The 11,496-nt window shown below is 51.0% G+C and overlaps 1 pseudogene across 1 annotated transcript; it reads left to right on the top strand.

Moving 5' to 3' along the window:
- The first annotated feature begins 1,784 nt into the window (after positions 1-1,784).
- On the top strand, positions 1,785-5,646 carry LOC311173705 (glyceraldehyde-3-phosphate dehydrogenase-like; annotated as a pseudogene). Its single transcript has 3 exons — positions 1,785-1,861; positions 2,303-2,402; positions 4,670-5,646. The product of its transcript is annotated as a glyceraldehyde-3-phosphate dehydrogenase-like (transcript).
- Positions 5,647-11,496: the final 5,850 nt, after the last annotated feature.

The raw sequence follows: 11,496 nt of genomic DNA, 5'->3' as shown, positions 1-11,496 counted from the left end.
TCTGCAGCCAACAAAGGTGCACGGGTCTCCAGTCTTCCTCTCAAGCACCCCACAATCTAGTGGGGAAGACAGAAATGGGTGTAAATCACTATAATAATGAATTCTGACTTCATGACCAGTGCCAAGTGCAAAGTGCAGTGAGACTGAGGAGGAAGCAAAGCTCCATTTCACCTTGGGGCTATGAGGAAGGCTTCCTGGAGGAGGTAGAATGGGGTTGTGGTAGGGTGAGTAGAGCTTCAACAAGGAAGGGAGTTTCAGGCAGGAGAAAAAAATCCACATAAGTAGGTAGACAGAAAAGGAAGTGATCACACAGAGAACAGCAAGAGTAGGCAGCAGAAGGGTCGGTGTAAGGGATGTGAACATAAATCCAAGCTGCAAGGCAAGGAGGGACCGGTGGTTGCTGAATGGCAGGCTAGGCGCTTTGGGCAAGTTCTGAGCCATCACAGCAACAGCCAGCATGTCTTTCGCACTTATTATGTAGCAGATATTGGATTGTGTGAGCACTTTACACATATGTTATTTTCTTCATTTACTGCTTCCTTTAACTTCACAGGGCTGTTTTTTTTTTTTTTTCCTTCTTCTCATTTTATAAATGAAGCTCAGGGAAGTCAATGGCCTTTCCCAAGGTCACACAGCCCAACTTGAGTTCCAATGTTTTGGACTACAAAATCTGTGTTCTGTCTTCACCAGCTTGCCGTCTCAAGGGTGCCAGGGAACTACTGTAAGCTTAGGGGAAAGGCATGTTTTAGGCTTATAGCACTGGTTTGGAAGAGGGGATAGGCCAGTTGAAGGCTGATGTCCCACCTCAGATGAAGATGATCACTTCTCAACAAGGGCTGGACGGTGGGATGGGGAGGGCTCAGTCAGGACCCCTGGCAGAGTAGGGTCCTGAGCACGCATGGCTTTCTTTTGCTCCCCCTCAGGAGAGCCAGCAGGCTCAATGCTATGTCACCTCAACAGTCAGCCTGGCCTACACCTCTCAGCTTCCTTCACATCCTTGGGCCAAACCAGGGCCAGCAATCTGCCAGGGCCAGGTCAGCCTGAAAGGAAGTGAGTGACCTGGCAGCAACCTCTGCCCAGCAGGATGACCAACCAGCCTCATTCCTGGGATATGGAACTTTCAGAGTAAAACCAACAAAGTCTCAGGCAAGCCAAGATGAATCAGTCACTCTATTGTCCAGTGAAGACTCCAGTGCTTTGCCTACTTCTCAGATTGACGAAGGCTCTCCAGCCCACTGCCACACAAGGAAACTAAGGCCCATGAGAAGACTCAAGAGGTTTCCCTGCTCACCAGCCCAGTCTTCTCCTTTATCCCTTCTCTTTCCACATTTTCAAAACAGATGTTATTACTTTGTCCCCAAAACACCATTCCTGTCCTATCAGCCATTTGATCCAAATTAATTCAGGCAGAAGGTCCTTAGAGTCATGTTTTGGTCCAAAGAGGGATGCCCAATCCCTGCCCTCCCCACTCACAGACACTGTACATCCACTACACCAGCTCACTCTGGATCTCCCTTCTCACCACAGGCAGTCTGAGGTCAGAAATTGCCAAATTCAGGATCACAGTAAGCATGGGGCCCAAAAGTGTACCCTTCTCTCCCTAAAGAAGCCAGGAGAACAGGGGACACCTCCAAGGGGACACCATTTGCAGACAACCCTTAACAGTGACAAGAGCAGGGCAATGACCTTCATAGGAATCCCTCGTAGTAACATTTCAGCCCCAGCCTGCGACAGGCTCCACTGACTCCTGGACATAAATTACTTGTTCATTATCAGACCCCGACATGGAGAAGGATGTCGGCAGCTTGATTGTGTCTGTGTCCTGTGGCAGGAGGCTGCATCTGAGCTGCCACTGTCCGTGGTGCTGTTTTACATGGGCTGGCACTGCTGCCTTCAGGGCCAGGCAGGCTCCGGCTCAAGCCACCCACTACTTCATGCTTCACACAGGCAGCCCGAGAGTGGCAGAGAGGATACACTAGTGCTCACGACAAGGTGGCCATAGACAAGTGGAGATGGACATTCAGTCTCCATGCCAAGCCACACAGAGCCTGACTGGAGTCAATCTGAGAGCTTCCTCTTATCGAACCTTTGCTATAAGCCAGGCACTGTGCTAAGTTTGTTCATATTTGTTGAGATCCTTTGGTTGCAAGGAAATGTATGGACATCACTCACACAGCAAAGCTCAGGAATGACAGGGATGACGCTGGACACAGAGATTTCTGGAACCAGGGGTTCTAAGGCAGCCAGAACTGTCTCTCTACTTCTCTGCTTCTCTTCAGGTTGGATTTTTCTGATTGGCCAGGTGTTCCATCAAGATGACAACCATGTCTGCAAGCACCTTCAAAGTTACACCTTATAACTTTACAGCTAAGCAAAAAGAGGCCTTCTTTCCTTCAGCTAGTGTATAAAATCCCAAGAGAGACTATGATTAGCTCCACTCAGTCACATGCTCCAGCAAGGAGGTGTAGTGCAGTGACCTGAAGTCCTGAGAACAACAGGGGCACTTCTCAGGGCACTTCCCTGAAACATCACCGAGAGCCTTCCAACATCACTCTTGTTATCTCACTATTCCTCGCAACCCTCCTATGGAATAAGCGCTACTACAATCCTAACACTGCAGTTCAGAAACTGAGACTCAGAAAGAACAAATGCTGTACCTGAAGTCATCCAGGAGGAAAGTGGCAGAGCCGAGCCTGAGCCTGGGATCAGTTTGAGTCAACTGGACCCCCAAGTCCATGCTCCTTACCTTTGCTCATGATACAGGCACGTAGGTTTGGCACATAGACTAGGAGACATGGAGAGGACAGTTGTGGGGTAGATAAAGGGGTGGGACCCCAGGCCTGGTCTGTGGCATCTGGTTTAGGTCTTTTCTATTTGCCCTGAAGGGATTGTTAGGGCAGAGATCAGGCCAGCAGAGAAGGAGCCAAGTGAGTTTGTGGGCTTAATTCTATGAACTCCTCTGAGATCTGGAGACCTCTGTATTGAGCAGACTTCAACATGTCTCTCCTGAAGGTGGCCTGAGAGGGAAGCCAGCACATCTGGTCACATGGGCAGGGAAGGGAAACCCTGACAACCACCCCTACCCACAAGGTGTCCCAACAAAAGCTGAAAGGTCAGGCCAGAGTCCCTTTGACACTGGCTAACAGTTCCATGAAAGTCATCTCTCCCACTATGCCTCCCTCACCAGGTCTCCTCCTTTAGCTGCTATTTCTAGGACTCAGCACATTACACAATCCCAGAGTAGGGACCAGGCAGGAATGACACCTTCATTTTATAAAGGAGAAAATTAAGGCCCAGAGAAGACATAATTTTACCAAGGACACACAGCTTGTGAGTGATTTCAATATTCTGGACATTGCCATTAAAATCTCTTGTCTAATCAAATGACAATAGTTTATAGTCAAAACAACATAAAAGTATTTATCCAATACTTGCATGGGTATAACCACAGAGCATATTATAAAGCAAGAGAGGAAGGCTATCTATGGCTTACATCTGGGGGTGGAGGTGGCATCATGGGACAAGAGATCCACAGGAGTCAGTTAGCTTTCTGGGGTACAGAGGGAAGTCCCAATTAAGAACCACAGTTGCTTTTTTTCCCGGCCATTGACTCTGAGGGGAAGTGATGTCCTGAACTTGCCAGTACGATGCTAGGAGGGTCTTCAAATTCCCTGAAGTACCCCGTCACTTAGCAGATGGGAATACTGAGGCCCAGAGGAGGGGTCTTGCCCAGGAGGCTTTGCTCCAGTTGCAGTGCTCCCTCAGCATTCTCTGGGGGCATCCCTCTGAGTGGAGATAAAATGCCCCTTGTCTGTGGCCCTCCCTCATTTCCCTGATCTCCCTACCAACATAAAGAGTCCCCTCCTCAGAGTCTCACCTGAGTCTCATCAGGTCTCCTTACCAGTTCCTGCAGAGGGTTCAATGTCTGATGCCTGTTCTCCCTCCGAAGCCCAAAACTCCTGGAGGGGCTGAGACTTACCTGCTTATCTCCCAACCTCACCCTCAATGAAGAGAGTAGTTCCTGAAGAATTTGAGGAACTGGTGCTCCTTTGACCTGAGTTGACCCCACTGGGGGTCCCCTTCCAGATCTAGGAAGACTACCCTCCTCCGTGAAGAGGCTCCTGAATGCTGGCTTCAGAGCAGAACTTATGCCAAGAAGACCGCCCATGTCTAGAAGGCACATGGGTCCAAGAATGCTGAAGTAGAGCTGGGCCAGACATCCTTTTGCAAAGTGGATGCCTCTACCCAGCAAACACTGAGGGGCAGCAAGGGCCCAGGGACTGTCTGGTCCAACTGCATCCACATCCTCTAAGCAGATAAAGCTGTGAGCCCTCATCTGCAGGACATCTATTACTGGTGACAAAGCCCAGGGCCGGGAACACAGGAGTTGCTCCTTCCAGTTTTGCTGAATGACTAAGCAAAGTCACCAAAGGGGCAACAGAATTGGTGAGGGAGGAAAGCTAGTATTGACTGACCACCTGTGATAAACCCAGTGCTCCTGCGGGTTACCTTACCTTCTTCCCAGCCACCATGCCCCAAAAGAAATGACTCAGGAACTCTGCTCATGCACATTCAGCAAACAACTGTACCCTGAGACACAATGGTGAAGGTGAAAAATAATGGACTCTACTGGACACTTGCTCACCAGGGCTGATTTTATGTTATCTAGTCCATCAGTGACCCCCTCATTGACCTCAGCTACCTGATCTACATGTTCCAGTACGATTCCATCCTTGGAAAGTTCAAAGGCATAGTCAAGGCTGAGAATGGAAAGCTTATCATCAAGGAAAAGCCAATCTCTATCTTCTAGAGATACATCAAATGGGAGTTATTCTAGTGCTTAATATGCTGTGGAATCCACTGGTATCTTCACAAACTTGGAGAAGGCTGGTGTTCACTTGAAGGGTGGAACCAAAGGGTTATCACCTCTGCTCCTTCTGCTGATGACCCATGCTTGTGATGTGCATGAATCATGAAAGTATGACAACTCTGCAAGATTGTCAACAATGCCCCCTTCACCAACTTCTTGACCCCCCTGACCAAGGTCACCCACGACAACTTTGGCATTGTGGAAGGACTTGTGGCCCTAGTTCATGCCATCGCTGTCACCCAGAAGACTGGACAACGCCTGGGGAAACTATGATGTGATGGCCAGGGGACTATCCAGAACATCCTATCTGCTTCTAATGGCACCGCCAAGGCTGTAGGCAAGATCATCACTGAACTAAACGGGAAACTCACTGGCCTAGCCTTCAGTATGCCCACTCCTAACATGTTGGTCATGGGTCTGATCTGCCACCTACAAAAAGCTGCCAAATACAACATCAAGAAGGTGGTGAAACAAGCATCCCAGGGCACCTCAAGGACATCCTGAGCTACACTGAGGACCAGGTTGTCTCCAGTGACTTTGACAGTGACATCTACTCCTCCACCTTCAACGCTGGGGCTGACATTGCCCTCAATAACCACTCTAACAAGCTCATTTCCTCATATGACAATGAGTTTTGCAACAGCCATGTGGTGGTGGACTTTATGGCCTCCAAGGAATAAGAACCCCCAGACCACAAGCCCAGAGAGAGCACAGGAGGAAGAGAGAGGCCTCAGCTGCTGGGAAGTTCCTCCCCTATTCATCCAACACACTGAGACTCTGACGTGGACAGTGTCCATCCTTAAAGAAGGAGCAGGGCTTAGAGAACCCTACCTTGTTATAACCATCAATAAAGTACACCGTACCCAGAAAAACAAATGACCCAACTAAAGCTCAGAGCCAATGACAGACAGGGCAGCCTGGTCCTGCCTATTTCTTTATCCAGAGACAGGACCACTGGATAGGATCTAATTTCTTTTCACCCTGTTTCCCAGTGCCCCACACAGCATCTGACTTGGAGGAGATGTGTTGGTGTTCCCTCATCAGTGTCTGGGGACCTTTCTCAGAGCTTTGGAAGGGAGAAATGAAGCAGGCGAGTCTCAGGCCTGGAGCATGGGGCCTAAGTCAGAAAGCCTCGTGGGGTAGAACCACTCCCCAGGGTGGCTCCTGCCTCCCCTGTAGTGGCCCTCCTAGGAGAGCTGCCAGCACTGGTGACCTCACCCTCCTGCGTTGCTGGCAGAGGGCTTCAGCAGACAGAGTCCCTGGGTCGAGCAAACCCCGAGGTCCCCAAACTTTCCACTTCCATAAAGTGCTCTGATCTTGTCAAATTGCTACCAGAGGAGTCATAGCTGAATGAACACTTGCCAGGTTCCCGCAGCTCTCCCGAGAGCTGTCACCGTCCTCATCCATCATAATTGAAGCAGTCCACCTGCTCCGGGCCCATCTTTCAACTGCAATGATGGCTGAGATGCGATAGATGTGTCTTGTCATCACCTTGACTTTTTTTTGGAGAATGCAAAGGTCAGAAGGGATCCTGGGGTGGGTGAAGCCCCGATCTCAGGGTGGAGGGCTGACTGTCTCTCCCACTGAGCGCCAGTCCCCACCATGGCCATCTACTGGCAGCCCTCCAGCTGCCTCTCTCCATCAGGTCTAGAGGAGAGCTGAAGACTCCCTTCACCCCAAGACCCTAGGTTCCTGCATCTGCCTGACATCTCTGGTTGTATAGAAAAACAGACTCCAGAGGGGCAGTGGGGTTGGGAAGGCATCCGCTTCCATGATACCCAGACTTGGGATGACCCTAAGGTATAAACTTTCACACGGGTAACCTCTCTGGCCAAACCTAAGGTCACTGGCCTTGAACTGTTTGTCTGGGAATGGTAGTCACTGGCCCTCTGCTTCCTACATTAGTGCAGAGAGACAGGTGTCTAAGACTCCTGCCCCGGCTCAGGCAGTGGAGTCATCTTCCTGAGCAGACTCTGCCTCTTCACGGCCTCCTCCTGGGAGGCCTCCTAGGGCTTCCTCGGCAGGCAGAATAAAGGCCAAACTTGGCCTGGCACTCAAGCCCTCAGCAATGCAGCACCAAGGAAGCAAGCAGCTTGAGAGGTCATAGGCACCTCAAAAGAATCAGCATCCACTTAGTTGAAGAAAGAAAAATTTTTTTTTCCAAAAAATGCTGTAAGATAAAAGGGAAAATCAAGGAGAGAATGAGCTCCCTGCTTTCGTAGGCGTTCGGATGTAGCCAGATTATTTCCTGGAAGGCTGCTGCTGAGCTCCAGAACAGGTTCAAAACAAGGAAATTTAAATGGGGTGTCTCTTCCGTCCCTCCAATTGGGGTTCCCCATCACCCTCTTCTACCTTCTCTCCCACTGTGATCACCTTCCAGCTTTTGCTCATGCAGTTTCTCCAGCCTGAAGTGCCCGTCCCCTTCTCTGCTCCCTGCAGGACCACTTTTGATTCAACAACAGGTTGTAGCCCTGGGGCTACAAAATTTATTCAAACATTGTCTCTGCCCCCAACCCCTGCCAGCTGTCCCCCTCCTCCCACTCCTGAGCACACGGCCAACCTCACCACAATTGATAGATCAGAGCAGTGCTCATCCGCCCGGCGCCCTTCCATTTGGAACAACTGGCTCCTCTTCCGCCCTCGCTCCTGGGGCATCTGCCTGCGCCTTTGCCAGAAGGCCCTGGGTGTGGGGAGGAGGATAGGGCTGCTGTTCTAGTAGGCTCAGCACAGGGAACCAAGGAACCCCCCATAGCACCAGATTCATATTGAGTCACTGAGGTCACAGACCTCAGAATACCAGGAGCCTGATCCCAATCAATGGTTCAGGGATCTCAAACCCTGATTTATTCTGCTTGGATCACAGCCCCTTGCCTTTGTTGGAGAGTTACTTCCCCAGACATGGGAAGCAGTTTCAGTGCCCCCATTTAAAAATGGGGATCAGAGTAATAACCAAAATTAAGTACTAATATGAGTCCAGCACTGTGCTCATCCTCCACACCCAGGGCCTTCTGGCAAAGGGACAGACAGACCCTCCAGGAGTGATGGTTGAAGAGGAACCAGTTTTTCTGTTTGGGGGTTCTTCTAATCCCCGTCACCCCTGCCTCTGCTCCTTCTTACCATCAAGTCTGGCTCCAGGAGGGCAGAAGGAGATGCCACAGCTCCCAGGTCCACAGGCCTCCCGTCTCTCACCTGATATTGAAGTAGCTTCCTGCCTCCCCTCCATCTGTGCTCCACACAGCCTGCCATCTCCCCAAAGTTCCAGAGTGCACCCGACCTTGTCACTTCCCTGCTGACAATGCTTCCCTGCTGAGAGCCCTTGTCTGGTGCCAACTGACTCCCAGCCCACTTCCATATCTGGCTCCCTTCTGCTTTCCCACTGCAACTTTCTCCCTCTCCACCATACCTATCTTCCTGTCCCTGGGCATCACCTTACTCTAGCCTCCTTCTGTGACCCTCTCCCCCAGCCATTCCTGCAAGTTGCTATAGCACACTCCCTCCTCCCTGAAGCCTGGCCGCCCCCAGGCTGGCAAGGGACATGTCTCCTCCCTGGCTCCCTTGACCTCTCCTATCATTATTTTTCACAGCATTCACTCCCTTCTGTCCAGAGCCGTAGTGAGTGTCCCCACAGTGTCTCCCTCATTAACAGGTGGAGCCTCTGAGGGCAGACTGAGGCTTGGCCACCTCAGCCTCCCTAGAATCCAGCATTGAGGGTGCTCAATAGTTTAGGAACAATTTCCTAATAGCACTTCTGCCTCAGCTTTATATGATACTGGACCTTCAAAAGCATATTCCTACCCATCACCTTATTTTACCCTTAAATTTCTCCTCCCATGATGGTAGGTCAAATAATATCCCCATTTGATGGATGAAGAAACTGAAGTCCAGTGAAATGAAATGAAACAAACTTCCCCCCATCACATAGATAATCAGTAGAAGGGCCTGGCCTGGCCCCACGTGCTCTGAACCTCATTCAATGGCATGCTCCACCACCCCAAGATTACACAGGCATGGCCAGAAACCTTTCAGAAATACTAAGACCTGAGCAAGTTACCTGATGGTTGTGGCCTGTAAAATGCTATTATGGTTGTTTAGGGCTTTTTTAAGGGAGTTAAGGAAGATGACCTAAAAGGAAGACCAGTACCTTGACATTGACCCCAGCCAAGATGGATGGGATGGGGGCAGCCAGAAGAGGCTGCAGCCACCAGAAGGAGGTGGATGATTAGACCCAGGCTTCCTCACTTGCCAAATTCAAACACTCATTAGAGAGTGACACTCAACCACAAAAATCTGTGACCTGGAAATGGAATTTGATGTATTTTCTGGCTACCTTTGGGCTCTGCAACTCCCACAGGTTCTTTCCTTCCCTGCCTGAGTGTTCAGTGCTTGTCTGAGCTGACTTCTTGTAGCCACATCTGTGTGTGTGTAAAGTCCTCTAAATTACCCAGTACCAGCCACCCCATCTTCGGGCTCAGGTCCTGTTTCTTTAATGATGATTGATGGCTTTGAAGATGCAGTGGATCAATAGGGCCTGAATTCCTAAACTCTTGGCAAGAGCTGGAGAGTACACACATCTCAATGCCTGCCACACACTCGGCGGGGGCCCTGTCCCTCACCCTCCGCTTCTGTCATGGCCAGATCAGCCAGAAATGGGGCCTTGTGTGGTCATAACAGATGACTTCCCATACTTGATCAGCAAAGTGGCAGTGCTTCCGACATTCACTCAACAAACGTTGAGCCCCTGTTCTTGGTGGTAGAGGCAGGGGAGGAGATGGAGTATGGGGGAGAAGAGAGGGAAAAGAAAGTGATGGCCATTCCTAATGAAACCCTTAGAGGGAAGGCGGTGGTGGTCTACAGCACTCCTTGATACAGGAGTAGACAAATGCCCACCACTGAACTCTCCTGCCCCAGACCCTATGCCCAGCTCTCTGCCAGCCTCCCTCATTAGGTCTTCACAACCACCACTGAGGAACTTCCTGTTTTTGTCCCCTTTTTACAGAAGGGGAAGCCCAGGTGAGATCACTTACCACAACCACAGAGCCAATAAGTGGATGGAGGCAGGTGTTGACCCACAGCCCTCACCCAAAATTTCGCAGGAGGGAAAGAATGGAGCACCGATTAAGGAGGGATGTAATCAGGGACGATGAGCCACATCTCTAAGGACAAGTTGGATTTGGGAGGAAAATTAGAGGGAGAGCATTCTAGACAGACTCTGCTAGGGAGCAAGAGCACAGGATGCAGGCAGGAGCTTTAGGAAAATGGGAAATAGCTGGGTTTGCATAGAGCAGGGTCCAGGGCAAGGCGAGGCTGGAAGAAGGTTCAGGGTCCAATGAGGCAAGACCCAGGAGTAGGTCTTTTCCTGAGTGAGGACTAGGGAGCTACAGAAGGTTAAGGTTTCCGTGCAGAGGAGGGTCACCACCAGGACTGTGATTTCAGAAGAGTGACCTGGAGGTTGTCTCAACAAGACAGAACGAAAGAGTGCAGAGGGCCAGAGAGGGGAGACTTGCGCATTTGTGGCGGGCCCGGGGCACCCGCGTGGGCTGTGCCCGGTGGGCAGCGCTGCGTTGCGGGATGCGCAGGTAGCAGCGGCCCCGCGGGGCGGCGGGGGAGGCCAGCGCCTGGCGCGAGGCTCCCCCTCGACAGGTAAGTGATTGGATTAAGAGGCCTGTCTGACAGGATGTCCGTTCAGCCGCGGAGGCTAATCAACTTCCCCATCCTGTCTGCTAATAAATCCTGCTCCGGGGACCACTCTGCCTGATGATCTCTCCTCGGGGACCGCCGCAGACTTCTCCCGGAGAACACTCCCGCAGTCTATTAAGGAGCCGCCTCGCGCCTGTCAGGCCCGCAGTCCCGGGGAGTCTCGGGAGGTGCCCATCACCCAGGTGCGCTCGCTCCGACGACTACGCAGCCCCGCCGGGGCGAGGACATGAGCCATTGTTCTGGCGCCGCGGGGCTGACAGCCAGCTTGGGGTCCCAGCTCCTCGAGGGGCCTCTTGCTCGGCAGGGCTGTGGGGGCCTCTGCTCCCCTCCTCCCAGTGGTGGCCCCGGACTGCACTTGGCTGCTCCCCACAGCCCCAGGCTCCTGGAGGACTCCTCGTGCATAAATTAGGAGCCGGCAATTGTTCGATCTATAATATCTATAGAGAAGATGTATAAATAAATTAAAGCTTTAATTATTTTCTTGGATTTGCTTCAGCTCAAGAGAGCTGGCGGAAAGCTGGTGGGCAGGGCCTGGCTGCCTCCAGAAGCAGCACCAGTTTGCTTAGTTGCAATGATTTCTTTTTGCCTTTCTTTCCCCCAGCCCCCAAAAGGTACCAGGGGGCACAGAAACAATTTCCTTTGTTGCTCAAAATAAAAAGTACATGCCTTTTGACTTGTAGACCAGCTGCTCCCAAAATAGGATGCATCCCCACCCCCAACACACCTACCACCAGCTCTCTCTGCAAACAGTGCCTATGAGTTCAATCCCACATTTTCATCAGATCTGGAAGAACCTCCAAGGGCGTTATTAAATATGTGAAATACGCCAGAAATATTCAAGCAATCCCCATCTGGCCCTGGGAGGGAGGAAGAAAGGACTGGGAAAGTAATAAAGTGTGTTTATTTTTTAATCTAGATGACATGTTTTA

The sequence above is a fragment of the Talpa europaea genome (assembly GCF_964194135.1).
Source record: "Talpa europaea genome assembly, chromosome: 7".
NCBI lineage: Eukaryota > Metazoa > Chordata > Mammalia > Eulipotyphla > Talpidae > Talpa > Talpa europaea.
This window is presented reverse-complemented; position numbering and strand designations above follow the sequence as displayed.